Raw genomic sequence first — 13,684 nt, 5'->3', positions numbered from 1 at the left:
ACAATAGAGATTCCCTCCCAAACTCTTGTATGGTGTTGGTCCAAATAAATCTATGTGTAGGAGTTCTAGCACTCTTGTGGTTGACATGAAAGCTTTGGTTGGATGAGTATTTGCAACTTGCTTGCCGGTTTGACATGCACTACAAAGCTTGTCCTTCTCAAACTTCACATCCTTTAATCCTCTCACCAAATCATTCTTCATAAGCTTCTTGAGTGAGCTCATCCCAACATGAGCAAGTCTTCTATGCCATAGCCACCCAAGTGTTGTTTTGGTGAATAGGCAAGTCTTCAAATTTGCATCTTCGGAGGTGAAGTCAACTAGATATAAGTTGTTGTACCTAAATCCATTGAATATCACTTGATTGTCATCTACTTTGGATACACCAACCTCCTTCTCGGTGAACAAGCATTGGAAACCAAGATCACACAATTGTCCAACGGATAGCAAGTTGAAGCTCAATGAAGCAACATATAGCACATTGGAGATGGAATGATCATTTGATATTGCCACTTTGCCCAATCCTTTAACCTTGCCCTTTGAATTATCTCCAAATGTTATTTTCTCTTGTCCATCTACCTCTTCATCTAGTGAGGTGAACATATGAGGATCACCGGTCATATGTTGAGTGCAACTACTATCAATAACCCAATGACTTCCACCATTCTTGTAGTTCACCTACACACAAGAGATTCAAGCTTTAGGAATCCAAACTTGTTGAGGGCCCTTCACCTTCTCAACAAGTGACTTAGCCACCCAAATCTTCAGGCCTATTCTTGTTGGGGGGGTCCTAAGAACATGACTTTCATCTTTCCACTAGAATCTTTTCTAAGCATGTAGTGAGCATTGAAAGCAAAGGGTCTAGCATGCTTGGGCAAGGGTTGTGGCGGTGGAGTTTGACACTCATGAGCAAAGTGGCCTTCTTGTCCACACTCAAAACATCTCTTTGGCTTTGATTGTTGTTGTTGAACTTGAGCCTTCTTCTTCTCTATACTTGCCACATATCTAATGCCACTTCTATCCATCTTCATGACAGTGTTCATGAGTAGCTCACTTTGGAGATGCTTGCCTCTAGCAAACTTGCTCAACCCAATCTTGAGATGTTCTTTCTCCATCTTGAGCTTCTTGTTCTCTTCCTTGAGAACATCATTGTTCTTTTCTTCCTTGAGCTTCTTATTCTCATCTTTGAGCTTTTCATTCTCAAGGATCAACTCTTCATCATGATCAAGAATTTCTAGCCCAATGGTGTTGTGGCTTTTCATCTCTTCAAGATCTTTCATGAGCTTTTCATTTGTATTCTTGAGCTTGACATATTCATTATACTCATTGCACTCAACCACTTTCTTGCCTTTGCCACTAGTTCCTTGCTCAATGCTCACATCAATTAAATCATCACATGATGTAGCTATATCAATCTTAACAACATGGTTAGTAGCATCATGTGGCTCATTTGGTAAAAATTCTTGAGCAATAACAAGAGTATCATAGTTGATTTTGAGAGTAGTGTATTCATCTTTTAGCTTGTTGTGGCTAGTGATGAGCTCATTGTGCACCCACTCAAGTTTATCATGTTTATCTTTAAGCTCTTTCTTAGAAGATTTGAGCTCCTTGAGTTTGGATGATATAGCATCATTAGTTTCTCTAAGCTCATCATTGGCCTTTTCCAATGTGTCACATTTTGCTAAAAGTGAATCATTTTTAGCATCAAGCTTTTCATTTGGAGCTCTACTCTTTCTAATGATCTTAGTATATTTTCTTAGTATTTTTACAAGATCATCATATGTAGGTGAATCATCATCATCGCTATCGCTATCATCATCACTAGCTTGCTCATCATCACTACTATCATCATTCTTAGTTACCTTGCGTTCACCCTTGGCCATAAGGCATAGGTGTGTAGAGGATGATGGCAATGGTGGCGGTGAAGATGCACGATCAATAGCAATGGTGGCCACCTTCTCATTGTCACTATCATCATCGGATGATCCACTTGATGAATCAATGTACGTGAGCCAATCACCGACAATGTAGGCCTTTCCACCCTTCTTCTTCTTGTAGAAGTCCCTCCTTTTGCCATCTCTCTTCTTGTATGGCTTATTCTTTTTCTTCTCATCTTCATCTTCATTGCTTGAGTCATCTTTCTTGCCCTTGTTCTTGAACTTGTCTTTCTTGGGCTTTGTGCATTGATGAGCTAGATGGCCAAGTTCGCCACAATTGTAGCAATCCATCTCGGAGATTGGCTTTCTTCTTGAGCTACTGAAGAACTTCTTCTTCTTGCCGTCAAACTTGATGCCACTCTTGTTTAGCCGTTTTAGCATCTTGGCGGTCTTCTTCACTATGAGAGCAAGACTTTCTTCATCATCTTCATCACTTGGGCTCTCATACTCAAGTCTTGCTTTGCCCTTATCTTGGCTAGCTTTGAATGCTAAGTCCTTCTTTTTCTTCTTTGTAGAGGATGAGCCATCTTGTGGCGTGATGTGCATGTACATCTCATGAGCATTGATCTTTCCCAAGATTTGTGTTGGTGTAGCAGCGGAAAGATCACCTTGATATAGCACGGTCACAATGTGCCCATATTTTTCAATGGGGAGGACACTCAAGATCTTTCTCATAACGTCGGATGGTGACATTTGAGTAAGTCTGAGCCCATTGACTTCCTCTACAAGAACATTTAAATGAGAATACATCTCATTAGCACTTTCTTTGGGAAGCATCTCAAAAGAATTTAGCTTTTTAATCACAAGATGATAGCATTCCTCACGCTCACTCTTGGTTCCCTCATGGAGCGCATAAACGTTCGACTATAGTGCATGGGCGTCTTTGTGGTTCCTTACATGGTTGAACACATCTTTGCAAAGGCCTCTAAAGATGGTGTTTCGAGCCTTTGCATTCCATTTTTCATAGTTAACCTCATCGCCTTGTAGGTTAGTAGCATCCTGAGGTTTTGGGAAGCCTTGAGAGGCGGCTCTAAGAATACCAACGTCTAGAGCTTCTAAGTACTTCTCCATGCGGATTTTCCAATATGGAAAATCATCTCCCTCAAAGATAGGAGGAGGTCCATCGCCGTGAGACATCTTGCTCAAAGCGATTAAGCTTAAAACGTGAGCACGAGGCTCTGATACCAATTGAAAGGATCAAGATGCCCAAGAGGGAGGGGGGTGAATTGGGCTAATTCTAAATTCTCTTGCAATAATCAAATCATATGGATAGCCCAATTAACCCCTTGTGCCTATAAAAGTGTTTCTATCAAACTAACGCACAACGGACTTGCAACCTATGTTCCAAACTTACTCTAGCATGCAATTCTATGGATGTAAAAACAAGTATTTAATTGCTCAAAGTAAATACTCAAAGTAAATAGAGAGAGAAAGGAACGCGGTGATATTTTGCTGAGGTATCGGAGAGTCGCCACTCCCCACTAGTCCTCGTTGGAGCACCCGCGCAAGGGTGTAGCTCCCCCTTGATCTGCGCAAGGATCAAGTGCTCTCTACGGGTTGATTCTTCGACACTCCGTCACGGCGAATCACCCAAAGCCACTCACAACTTGAGTTGGGTCACCCACAAGCTCCGCCGGGTGATCACCAAGCTCCCAATCACCACCAAGCCATCTAGGTGATGGCGATCACCAAGAGTAACAAGCACGAACTCTCACTTGACCACGCGAAGCCTAATGAGAAGATGGATACACACTTTGCTACTCTTGATTTACTAATGAGGCTACTCTCTTGGATTCTCAAATCTCAATCACCTCACTAGGACCTTGCTCTTCTTGGCACTCATAAACATGTTTCTCAGCCGTTGGAATGAGCAAAAGTAACTCCGCACACACGAGTGGAGCTTCTATTTATAAGACAACCTGAAAAATAAACTGTTATGAGCTTCTGCGGGGTGACCGGACGCTCCGGTCGTGTTGACCGGACGCTCTGATCAGTTCAACCCGCGAGCCAGTGAAAATGTATTGACCGGACGCTAGCAGGGTCCGGTCACCACTGACCGGACGTGTCTGGTTGCATGAAACCCTCACTAGATGCTTACTGGACTCGACCGGACGCTGAACCCTCTGGGTCCGGTCAGTACTGATCGGACACGTCCGGTCACAGATTCCCTTCACTAGAACCTTACTGGAGTCGACCGGACGCTGCCTCTCAGCGTTCGGTCGCACCGAACACAATCACTTGATCAAATGATCTGATCGGACCCTGCGGTCAGCGTCCGGTCAGCATTTGACCCTCCATTCACTTCCAACTCTCGATCATATGTGAATGAAGTTTGCTCCAAAAGATCTTAGGCATTCATAGGAGCTACCTAGAGCTAGTTTTAACAAGTGTGCACCACACCTAACTCACTAGACTCAACTAGGTCAAGCTACCCATCCATACCCCCTTAATAGTATGGCCAAAGGAAAAACAAAGTCCTAAACTACTCTAAGTGTCACTCCAACTCTAATCGACACTTAGAACTAGTCATCCTTAACCTTGTCATCCATCCTTTGAAAACCAAAACGATTTCCATCGTAGGGGCATGACCACCTCAATTGCCCAATCGATCTCCATTACCATGACCTAACTTAATTGCCTCTACAAAACACACGTTAGTCATAGTAATATTGTATTGACATTAATCACCGAAATCCAACTAGGGGCCTAGATGCTTTTAATGCCTTGGAAAAGCTAGCCCTTGATTACCTAGAAGATGAGGAGGAGGAGACTGAAAGTGATGTGGATATAGAAGTGCTGGAACTGCCCCCCTATCTTCAATACTCCTTGGAAGAATAGGGCCACAAGGGTGAAAGAGAAGATTGATGACAACTTCCTAAGGCGCAGCAAAAGGATTTCTCAAAAGCTAGAAGGATACAAGAATGCTGAAAGTGCAAAGAAGTCTAAGGAGGCTGCACCAGCTGAAGAAGAACTAGTGCCACTTGCCATGATTCCTCCATCTGGCATGAATGTTGCTCCACATCTCCCCAAGAATATCCTTCAAGGCATTAGTAAAGGCTTCCTATAGATATAGTCTTAGACTGTTTCTGCTGCCCTCCTAGAAGAAGTTGATATAGATGTTTAGTTGCTTATCAGTTGATGCCTGTGCACTAGTCTTTTTTAGTGTAACAGGAGGGGTCGCCCCCTACTAGGATTTTATTAAAATTTAAGTATAGAGAATGTCTAGTACAAAATCTCAAGAAACAAAGAAAGTAACAAAGAAAATAAGCAGGATTACACAAAGTTGTCTATCCAAAACTGAATCTGTAAACTTAAATCTTCTTTAGCTCGAAGTTTAACTTGAGCTAATTCCTGCCTGAAGACTTGCTTGCATGATTGCAAAGAATGTTGTTGGTTTTGGAAGATTGCATCATTTCGAGCAACCCAAATAGACCAAAACATTGCAATAATAATTTTCATGAAGAATGGTTTGTGAATTTGGGTTCTAAATAAGAAGACTGAATCAATTAGATTATCTTGAATCAAATGGGCCAAACCCAACATATTCCAGCAAGATAGAGCAAAAGGACACTATAGAAATAGTTGATTTAAGGATTCCTCTGTATCTAGATGTCAAAGCACACAGTTGTAACTCTCAAGTTCCATATTTCTCCTTTTCAGAAGTCCACAGGTACTCAAACAATCTTTGATGGCTAGCCAAAAGAACACCTTTCTCTTTGGTAGACAGCTTGAGTTCCACAGCCAATTATATATGGGTGGGACTGGAATAGAGCCCAACAACTGTGTATAAGCTTTACTTGATGCAAAATTAGGGGAACCCCATATATAAGACCATTTATCCCTGAGCTGGTTCAAATGGAAGTCTTCTAATTCAGAAAGTAAAAGCTAAAATTCAGCATGAGCTTCCACTGAGAGGGGGATGTGAAAGAAGTCAGACTTATCTTCTGCAGCCATGAAATCCTTTACTAGGATGTGTTCTTCTTTAGCATAAGAGAAAATGTGAGGCCATTGAGCACTAAAAGAATCACCATGCTGGGTATTTGACCAGAAAAGACAAGTGGATCCATCACCAACTGTTACAGAAGCCATGTCTTTGAAGGAGTTGAGCAGTTTAAGGACATCTTTCCACTAGAAGGATCCCCTTCTTCTATTTTGAATTGTAAAGTTTGCACTAGTATAATAAGAATTCCAAACTAGATGAACCCATGGGATATCACACTTATTGAAAAATTTATGTAGATGTTTAAGCAGCAAACTCTCATTCTGAGTATAAAGATCATGAACTCCTAAACCACCATTTTCTTTTGTATTACAAACAAGCTTCCAGGCTGCTTTTGGAGGTTTTTTGGAGTTAATGTCAGATCCTATCCATAAGTAATGCTTTCTATATTTATCAATTTGCTTTATCACAGTCTTTGGCAAGAGGTAGGTGCACATTGTATAGGTTGGCAATGCACTCAACACAACATTTGTCATTTGCAATCTACCTGCCTAGCTTAAGAAAGATGATATATTGACAAGCCTTCTTTCACACTTAGATACTAAAGGCCAAAAATTAGCCGCAGTTGGTTTGGTAAGACTTAGGGGTAAACCAAGATATGTAAATGGTAGAGAACCAGTAGAGCAACCAAAGGTGTTTGCCAAATGTTGTAGTCTTTGTTTAGACACATTCACTAGGACCATCATGGACTTAGAATAGTTAACTTTCAGACATGTGGATTCTACAAAGGTGTTAAGGATGGCTTTCAAAAAGAAGAGTTGCCTTGCATCACCTTGCATAAAAATAAGGGTGTCATCTGCATATTGTAGTATTGGGAAATCTTGATCATGAGGTAAATTCACTAGTAAAGATAGAATTCCTTGTTGTTTTGCTGCATTCAGAATTGTTTGGAGGGAATCAGCTGCCAGAACAAATAAAAGTGGTGACAAGGGGTCCCCTTGCCTAACACCATGTTTACAGTGAAATTTTTTTCCAGGTATGCCATTGAGCAATGCAGCAGAGGCACCAAATTGAAAAATCAATTTCATCCACATGATCCACCTGGCTAGGAAGCCTTTGTTTTCCATTATTTGGATCATGAGCTCATGTTCCACTTTATCAAAGGCTTTTTCAAAATCAAATTTAAGGATAATGATCTCATTCCTTGTCTGGTTGTAGAGATGCAAATATTCCAAAGACCAAGCTAAGCAGTACTGAATTGACCTAGCTTTAATAAAACCATACTGATTTTTATGTATCAACCTAGGCATTGCAAATTGGAGTCTATTTGCCAAGATTTTGGTTAGCACCTTGATGGAAAGTGTTAAGGAGTGAGATTGGTCTGAAGTCTAAAACTTTGACAGCATTGTCATGTTTCAGAATGAGGGTAATATGTGACCCATTCAGGCTTTGAAGACAGACATTGCCATTGTAGAAAGCTAAACAAAACTAATAGAATTCATTGCAAATTATAGGCCAACATTTCTTTAAAAAATAAGTATTAAACCCATCTGGCCCTGGTGCTTTATCAGATGGCAAATGTTTAACCACAACATCAATTTCTTCTTTAGAAAAAGGATTAACCAGAAAGGATAGATCTAGATCAGGCTGTATCAAAGTAGGTAAATCAAAGTTCATACCTTGGAAGGAAGAAACCCCCAATCTATCTTTGAATGGATCCCATATCAAATCTGCTTTAGCATTATGTTCAATAACAATGACTCCTTCTGAATTTTCCAAAGTAGTGATCAAGTTTCTTCTGAACTTGATGGAGGCATTAGCATGAAAAAATTTGGTGCTAGCATCACCTAGGGTAATCCATTTCATAGACCCTCTCTGTTTCCAATATATATATGTTGCTGTCTGAGCAAAGAAGATAATTTTTGTTCAAGAATATTTTTGAAATTCCATTCAGGGATAGTTAAGTCTTTGAATTCTTCTAAGTAGAGAAAAAAGGTGAGCGCCAATTTTACATTCTGAATAGCAATTTTGAGACTAGATAAATTCCTTTGCTATTCCTATAGGACTCTTCTTAGATTTTTGAATTTAGCTGTGATAATCTTAGCTGCATCATTTTCATGGGTTGGGGTAGACCAAGTCTGCTGAACCAAAGGCAAGAAATCTTGATGCTCCATCCAATAATTCTCAAACCTAAAAATACTCTTTTTGGGAATGACAGTAGAAATAGAGATGATACAAGGAACATGGTCAGAAGTTTCATTAACCAAAGAGGAAGCAAATGTATTTGGATAAGAAATAGTCCAAATAGTAGAGGTAAAGAACCAATCCAATCTTTCCAAAAGAGGTGATGGTTGCTTATTACTCCAAGTAAATCTTCTTCCTTTAGGAGGTAACTCAACTAAGCCAAGAGCACTAATGGTGGTCACCCCAGGGTTTGTTCCTATCTTTAGTGCTTATGTATAGATTAAAGTCACCTACCAGCAACCAATTCATAGTATGTGGCATTTGTATGTTTTTAAACCACCGTAAAAATTCTCTCTTTTCTAGGTGCAGTGCAAGGAGCATAAATATTAGATAGAACCCAAGAATCATTATTGTGATTAGATGAAAATTGAACAGAGAGGCAATAGCTATTCTCAAAAATATTGTTGCCTGAAAAAAGATAGGACTTCTAGATGATAATGGATCCCCTAGAAGCACCAACAGAAGGAATAAACTCCAAAGCATCAAAAACAACATGGCAAATTTTTTAATGAACATAAGATCAAAAAGATTGTTTCTTAGTCTTCTGCTGGCAAACTATATCACAGTTACTATTTATTACACGATCTCTGACAGCATTCCATTTTTTGTCAGAGTTAACCCCCCTTACATTCCAACTAAGGACATACCAGGTTCTTGTTGACATTGATAAGGCTAAAAGATCAAAAGAAGTAAAGCCATATATAACTAGATATTAGGGTCAGCAACTCCATTGTTAGAGCTTTGTCTAGAGGAGGAAGAAGCTTGATCTGCATCTCTAGGCTTGGAGCCTTGTCCTGAAGATGAGGTAGCCTTCTTGGAACTTTGACCTGATGAAGAGGTTGCCTATGTATTGCTCATAGTTTGTTTCTTGCTCATTGTTCTTTTCTTCTTCACAGGTTTGGCATTCAACTTTGTTGGTGAAAGGTCTTTTGGGTTGATATCATAGAATGTAACTCCCAAGTTTCTGACCACCTTGGGAGAGATAGTTAGTGTGTCAGAACCACCCGAAATAGCACACTTACGGAGGTGCTCGTCTTCCACCAGACACTAAGCACCCCGAAAGCAAGCTACAGCGGGCGGTATCCGTTGGGCACACCCCAAGGAAGAACCTGAAAGATTCACATTTTCCCAAGGATCCAATAATGAGAACGCATTATAATACTTGTCCATTTCATACATCAGAGTTTTCTTAAAAAAGTACATTATTACAATACCAAATATCAGAGTGTGGAATGATAAACAACAGAATTTAAAAATATACATCTAGCGATAGGGACGAGGATCCATCTGAGCCCACCAGAAGAATCCTCCACACAAGGTACTTCTCAAGCATCACCTGCAACAGGGGTAAATAAACCCTGAGTACACAATGTACTCGCAAGACTTATCCGACTAGTGGGAATAATTTCCCGACTCCAAGGAATATGATAAGCTTTATGGTTGACTGGTTTCTTTTGGCAGAAAGCAATACTAATAGTGAGTCCTTATTCATGTATTATTATAGCCATATTAAGTTATCATCTAGCTAGTCTATATCAGCACCTATTCTACTTTCAAGCAAAGGTGGAGCAATCAGTTCTAGTTCTTCTCCTTTCAACTTCCAGTTCTTACTACGGTGCTAAACCACAGACAAGCCGTACCGGATCGCTCGGTGATTCGCGAATCAATGTGTCTAGCTGGGTGCCCTGAAAACACATGCCCCGCTTGTACCCTAGGCACAAGCAGGACTAACCCATCACTCTCCTGTCCCGGGTGTCTAGGTCCCCATCCAAACTTGGACTCCAAAGCCCCCACTCCCGAGTCTCGGACTTAGTGGGGTGCAAGGACCTCCACCATCTCCACCTCCAATCAGTCGGTCCGGAAAGAGCCAGATCCACGATAAGAGAGCAACAAGTCTTCCCTGCGCCCATATCCAAGTATGCGCTCGGGACAATAAATCTATGACTTGCCTAAAGTCATATGCAATGACCGGTCCTTAATCGACATAGACAGGGAAAAAGTGTAACCGAGCTATGCCTTATTGGGCATAGGACACAACCCTTTACACCCACCAATACCCAAACCATATCCCTGCCCGATCACCATTTACCTTTCCATCATTTTATCATGAGTGATCATATTTTATCACTTATTTGTGAGTAACGGTAGGTTATTCACGCTACCGATATCCTAAGCATAGCAGCTACTCGACCTGTACTAGTAGGACTCATGGGTAGATATATTTATGCATGTAGTTTCCATAAAATGCCTGTAACTTATATGCACATCACATATATATGTTCAGTGATCATTAAAATAGGGGTTATGCACCGGGGTTTGCCTTGGACAGGCGACGGGTCAGTAGGATCAGCACCAATAGGCTCCTAGGCTCCCTCCTGCATGAGGATCTCCTCCTCGTACTCCTCGATCACCTCGTCATACTCTGGCTCGCCGACGGGCACAAACTCTACCAGCTCATGATCTACATGCATGAGATGACAATGCAATACTTAGGAATATAACAACAACAACTCTTAAAATAAAAGTACATCAATTTAACTACTAAGCTAGTGCTATCGACCACGGTACTAAGCTACCTATTGTTACCGATAACAAGTTTGAAATATGACATTCATTATTACTATAGAAACTACAAGTATTCTTACTCCTAATACCGATTTACGCTACATACGATACATCAAGGGTAATAGCTACCTTATTTAACAACCCATCTTAAAGCCACAAAATCTACAGCAAGTACATAATATTATAGTGAGCCTACTGTAAAATTTTTTATAGCTATAGCTATCACCAATTTCCCACAAAAATTCCTACAAAAATTAATCTACATAATACTAAGCTCTCTTAGTTTGGATTTATGAGCCCATTACCATCACAGCTAACTATAATCTAACTGTACTATCAAGTAGATGGTATTTTTGCGAACCTAACAAAATTAGTCTTACTATTTTTGGACCTCTACACAATTTACTACAATTTATCAAAGTTCAACTCATAACTAAAACAAATAAGCATTTCTATTTTACTAGAAATCAAAGAAACCGAATTCTAACTCGTGGCCCAGCTCACGCGGCTCGGCCCACAACGGCATGGTGCATGGCCCAGCCGGCCAACGTCCCTCGACGAGAGAGACCCGTGCGCGACGGCAAACATGCAAAAATGCCCCCGAACTACTCTATATTTACTGCGAGCTCTAAGACACTATTCCTCTAGTCTATGGTTTTACAGCTACGCCCTCCCTTTCTTCTTCTTCACCATGGCGACGTCCCCCAGCACCCGTGCGTGCACTGGCACGACGGCGCAGGCACCGGGTGGCCACGCCGGCGTCACCCGACCCTCCATGTCCTATCTAAGGGACCGATGGTTACCTCGATGACAACACGCAGCGATGGGAGGCGATACGGTGAACAGGGGCGTTGTCCTGAGCTCCCTCCCCGGCGGTGGTTCTTTCCCTGCGACGGTGGGTGCGTTCCCGTGACCCACAGTGAAAACAAAGCAAACAAATTAGCTAGCGAGCTCAAGGAACTACCCACAGAGACCGTTGAGATGTTGGTTCGGCCGAAGAAGGCCCGAGCCAAGCCGTCCGCGTGCGCACCGATGAAGCGGCGGTGCACGGCGGTGGCACGTCCACGTCGAGGAAGGCGGGGCTGCTGTAAAGCTACGACTGAGGTGCGCGGGGTGCTCAGGAGGGTAAGACTAGGCTGGTGATGCAATGAATCGCCACTGGGTGCTATGAGTAGGCGGCTTGCCCATGGCGTGCACCCGTCCGGTCTTAAGGACCCGGCGGAGCGACGATTAGGAATTGAGGCACCGTGCAGCAGTACCTGTAGTGCGGTGAGGTAGGTTGGGTGACCCGCTACCTAGCGGAGCCGAGGGTGCGACGAATTGGAGTATAGTGCTACGGTCACAGCGAATTGAAGGAAGGGGTCCCACCGGCCATGGCGACAGCGAAGACAGGGGAGCTTTGGCACAGCTTGGTTCGGCCCGGCTGTGGACATCAACACAAAATACAAGCATGCACAACTATGGGGAACAACGGGACGTGCTCTAGGCGGCTATCCGCACGGCCGAACCCGCACACCGATGAAACTTGATACGGCACCACAACGGACAGCGCCGGACAAGAGAAACACAGCGCAACGCGATGTCGAGGTGATGGTGGAGCCGGCGGTCGTCTCATGTGTGAGCAGCCACGGTGAGTTAACGGGAGCAGTGCCGGGTGTGGTGACTGGCGGCGTGTAGCGCAGGACTCGGTGCGCCTCCGGCCAGAGCAGGGCAGGGCAGGACATGGTTGGCGACCCGGACGCAGCACGTCAGCCACGGCGATGTGACCCGCGCGCCAGCGAGTGGTAGCAGGCAGCAGCGCCAGGACCCTACGCGTGATGTGCCTTCACGGCGGCAGTGAGGACGTGGCCGACGCTTCGGCGCGCGCTCTGGGCGAGCCAGCAGCAGCGCCAAGGTGAGCAACGACAGTGGCCGTGGCCAGCGCGTGGTGGCAGGCGGCCTTGGCTCACAGCGCAAGGGCTGTGCGCGTGCGTACATGCATAGGCGCGGCAGCATGCGCTGGCAAGCCAGCAACAGTGCCAGGCCAGCAGGGGGGTGGTGACCGCGCCCGGAGCTAAACCACGTGTCGTGCATGCTTTTTAAAGCAGCCCAAAAACTCAAACCCGATACCCCGTACGCCAAACTAGTTGTTCGATGTGCAAGAGGGTACGTAGGGCTATCGACCAGGGTCATGACATCATGCCACTTCCTAAGCCGAACGTTCTACAACAATTGCCAAAAGTGGCTTCGTCAACCCCTTTATAAACTTACGCGAAAAGACATTAACTTCGAACGGTTACTCATCGAATTCTAATTTAGACCTACTGGGTATGCTAGCTAACGAACCTCGTCCACACATATATCATTGTCGCCTACGAAGTACGTACTACCAACTCTATCAAAGTTCGCATAAACGTTCTATAGCATTTTCACTCGATAAAGATTCGCTCAAAATACTAAATAGTATTAAACGACATGAAATGTAACATTTGTTCCTTGTTTCAGATAAACGTGTCAAGTGACGTATATTGATCTATACTCCAATTTACACACAAGTAAAAACAAGTATGATGCTCATGCAGTGTTTAGTCAAAACAGTACAATGTAATACCGAGGGTGTTACAGTTAGTGGCTTGGATGAGCAGCCAAGACAGCTTGTATCCTTGCAAGAAGAGGATTTGAAGCCCTTGTTGATCTTCTTCAGTCTTAGGCTTCTTCTCACATCAACTTCAGAAAGTGAAGCCTTCATCTTGCCCTTGCCTTTATTCTTGGGAGTGATAGGCCCTTTAGTGTTCTTGTCTGCAATGTCTCCTATGTTCATGTCATGCTCATCATCCATTGGTTCTAAAACAACAGCAGGTGCAGGCTCAAAGTTTGAACATGTAGAGAGAACAACAGATGGACATGAAGAAGGAAGTGGGAAAAGAGTAGAATTACCATTTGTTGTAGAAAATTCAGAACCTAGGAAGGACCAAGCCTTGGATTGGAGAAAATCTTTTGCCCAGTAAAAAATAGGAGACTG

The sequence above is a fragment of the Miscanthus floridulus genome, chromosome 4 (assembly GCF_019320115.1).
Source record: "Miscanthus floridulus cultivar M001 chromosome 4, ASM1932011v1, whole genome shotgun sequence".
Taxonomy (NCBI): domain Eukaryota; kingdom Viridiplantae; phylum Streptophyta; class Magnoliopsida; order Poales; family Poaceae; genus Miscanthus; species Miscanthus floridulus.
Note: the sequence above shows the minus strand (reverse complement) of the source record.